The following is a 3,849-nucleotide window of genomic DNA, read 5'->3' as shown; positions in this document are numbered from 1 at the left end:
GTAGCCACTCCGATGCCCAGTGCTTCATGGCCTGGGGGAGGGGGGGGGGTGATAGACAAGTAAAATACATGTATTTCCTCCCATGTGTAGTGTATTATGTCAGGCAGGTGACCGACAAAACAATCAGTCAGTTTGTAAGATTTAAAGTAATACCTGAACAATCTTTGCATGTCCCAGATATCATCAGTGATGTATGTTCCTCAATCCACAGCGGTTTGAACTTGCCAGTTTTGCCCATCCATTCAATGCTCTCATCTACTCCCATTTCTGTTAGCATCCATCATCTAATGCAAGGACAATCAAAAGGTTACCAGCCAATATGTCATGCAATATTATACTTTTGACTGGTTCCCCGTAAATTTTTGCTCAGCGCAGAAAATTGCTAACCTAGAAAATGTCTCGCGTCAGAATTTGTAGAGAGACATTGTTAACTTACAAGGATTTTTTCATATCCATCTCTTTACGAAGCAACTCAGCGCGGTGGATGTCGTCTGCTAGGTCCCGATCCACTTCATCTTAAACTTGGTCCAGCCCTCGGACAAGGCTTTCCGGCAGCGCTTTATGAAAACAAACAAGCAAATATCTCATCCATGAGGTCCATTCTGGTAGATATTATGCTCTGTGAAATAAACTTTGTTCTGTAATTATTTGATGTTTGTGAATCATCAGACACATACCTCAGCAGGACTTGGTCAGTGTAGCCTAGCCAGGCAGTTGAAGTTGTGTAAGCTGGTACCTTCAGTTAATAGCGTTTGCTCTAAAATAAAATATTTAAAAAAAGGAAATCGTTTAATATTTATATCAGATGCAAGTAATTTAACAGGTGACGACAAAAATTTTGCCTGAAGGTTGCCAGCCCAACTGACAACCGATATTATTACTTTCATATTGCAATTTGATTATGTAGCCATCAGTGCTTATCAGAACAAACCAAGGGGTGGTTAGATGAGAAAAAAGGAAAATTAACTTCATACCTCTCTCTTTCTTAGTAGCTTGGTTGCTCCTGAGTATATCTAGTGCCTCATCCTTTGTCAACGCATCTGTTCTGATTTTAACAAAACGACAAAATTTGAAACTTGGATAATTTTAACTTCTGCTAGACTTTCTAGACTGCTGTGTGAGAATATGTTTAGGCTTCAGTGAAGAAGACAACATAAGTATTTCACTTAAGATCTTATAGTTTTTCCTACTGCCACCTGGCTACATATTTAATAGACGCTGTGCCAGAAATAAACATTGTGGCTGTAACTTCCAATTCTTTGGTAGCCGTATATTCCCACCTTGTTGGAGATGTCCCAATTACATATTAAGAATAAAGAGAGTCACTTCCACATACCCATAATGAATTTAAAATGTAAGAATAACTATGTTGCTCTTTGGTTTTTTTAGAGATGAAATACCATACTCACATGTATCTAAAATCGATGCACTTCACAATCTGTTCTGGTTCCTGGATTGAAAAAGGAAAGCAACTACCTTTCACAGTTTTTGTCTTGCCTGAATAAGCATTTTTTGATGAGTTCTTTTGCAAATCAGTTACAGACGGGGTTTCATGGAATTTGAGGCCATGTTGGGCTCTTTCTCTCCTCACTAGTTTCCCCCAAAAACATCCTGCTGGGTTTGAAAGATCTCAAAGACTTTGGAGTTGTTAAATATAAAAAGAAACACCACCATATCATTCATTTTTATAATCTAAAGAGGTTTAGTTAGACGGTTTCAAAATGTATGGGTCAAATTTTCTGCAGCAGATGGTTAAATAAAGAAACTATTCTGAAGGAATTGATGATGATCAATCACCATGTCTGCTAGGAGCTTCCCACAACGGCTTGCCCTCTCGCTTGGCCCACAGGTCCCCACAATGCATTGAGAACGGCTGCTGTGGCTAAGTGAATCACACCTTTCTCTGGTCCAACCTGGGAAAAAGTTGTGAAAAAACAAAGACGATCAGAATTAAGTATCGAATGTTGTAAGAATTGGGACACTTAAAAGGAAAGAAAGAACTGACATACATCTATGAAAAAAATAATTATTGAAAGAGTAAAGAGGAGCTTCATGACAAAATCACAAGGCCCTGCTGTGCCAACTGGCAGTTTCTCGGCCAGTTTTTGGCTTAAAGAGTACAATTCAAAGCAGCATACATTTTGTATATTCAAAAATGGATCAGCTTTCAAACACTGTATAGAAGCAAATATCTTACCCATCTTAGTTGAGGTTCACTGGTCAGTGTGCGGTAGAAGTCTGCAAAGTTGTCATAGATGTCTGACAGTGCCTTCCCAATGATAAACGGAGCCAATGCCTTGACTGCAGCAACCACTAGATAAGGGGCAGAATTTAACCAAACAAAAAACAACATTTTGTTAGTAAAGGCACTTTTTTTCTCAAACACCCCCAAATCTAACACTTTGCAATGAACAATTACACCTTTCTTTTGGTTTTCTTCAACAATCCAAGACATCAAGCCCAAATTCATGGAGGAACAATAATGATAGCAGGGCTGTACAATCCAGAATCCTCCCGAATTTGGCCCCACATGACAAACGACACAATACAACGTCAGGCCTATCCCTCAATGGAGTAAAATGAGAAGCCTTTTCTACCAATTTCAGTTCCTCGTCCAATCGTAAAAGTCAACCCATGGCCACAAATTCCTTTTTTAACATCGTTGGTGCGGATGATGACATATGCACAGGAGTAGTCAGGGTCTGTGTGCTGTTATAAATAAAATGATTTTTATAAACATGATGTACACCTCAACATGGTCAAGGACGGATCATAACTTGTAGGCCTATTGTATTACAAAACCATGAATGATAGGGAAATTTTAAAAAAAGGAAGAGGCCGCTGTTTGAAACGTTTAACCTCCCGTCAGCTTCCTTTTTGGAGGCCGCCTCCTTTTTTAATTTTTATTTTTGGAAAAAAACCCAGAAAATTGAGTAATTTTAAACAGTAACATTATTTTGGCCTCTTTGTCTGTTGCATTTAGCCCATATAAAGCTGGTAATGGTATGTCATTTCCTAAGTAAAAAAAACTGGCGGCCCTCTTGAAAAATAGCCCGGCCAGTCGTTTTTTGGGGGAAAAAGGGCCTCCTCCTTTCTTTTTTTTAAAAAGGGCAGGACGCTTAACATGTTTTTGTTTTTTTAATTTGGCCTTATGCCTATCTGATGACACATTTTGTTGATAGTACTTTGATTACAACTTTACAAGTTAGATTTTTTGGCTCATTCATGGTAGTGTGTACTGTAAGTGTAATGTAGTTTTAACCATAATTCATGATAGAGAAATAGGTCTGTCCGTCATTGTCCGTCATGTCCGTAAACTGGGCTTGGCAGCTTACTCATTTAAGTTGGCGTACACAGTATAAATCAGATTAAATCTTGAAACAAAAGGTCATGTTAATGCAAGACTTATGAGACAGACTGATCTTACCATTGCATCCGATCCATGTTTGCTCCAGAGATGTTGGGAATCGAACGTCTTTCACTTCAACGTTTGTTACACAGATGGGGGCCGCCATCTTGGATAGTCAACCACGCCCCCTCATCACGCGAGGGCGCTGTGTAAAAGGCGCTGTATCTGCGAGCAAAGATAATCGAACTTGTTTGTTTACAAAAAAAAGGAGATTTATTTTCATGAGACATACGGTAAAAATGTCCAGTTATATGGAAAGAAGAAGCCATCATTTAAGCCCCTCCCTGCCAGCCAGGGTGACCAGCTGCTTACCGGAAATTCGACAGGACAAATTTTACAGCTGCAGTGAAGTCTGCAAATTACTGCAAATTTAATTTACAGACTGGAAAATGCACGTGGTGCCGCCGACATGACAGACGGCGCTGTCGAGGTAGGCTTAA

General features: G+C 39.4%; 1 pseudogene; it reads right to left on the bottom strand.

Moving 5' to 3' along the window:
• Positions 1–153: 153 nt before the first annotated feature.
• Positions 154–3,515, bottom strand: LOC115921778 (annotated as a pseudogene).
• Between the last annotated feature and the right edge of the window lie 334 nt (positions 3,516–3,849).

This window comes from Strongylocentrotus purpuratus, unplaced genomic scaffold, assembly GCF_000002235.5.
Source record: "Strongylocentrotus purpuratus isolate Spur 01 unplaced genomic scaffold, Spur_5.0 spur5_contig_180, whole genome shotgun sequence".
NCBI classification, from domain to species: Eukaryota; Metazoa; Echinodermata; class Echinoidea; order Camarodonta; family Strongylocentrotidae; genus Strongylocentrotus; species Strongylocentrotus purpuratus.
Note: the sequence above shows the minus strand (reverse complement) of the source record. Positions and strands in the feature narration are given on the sequence as shown.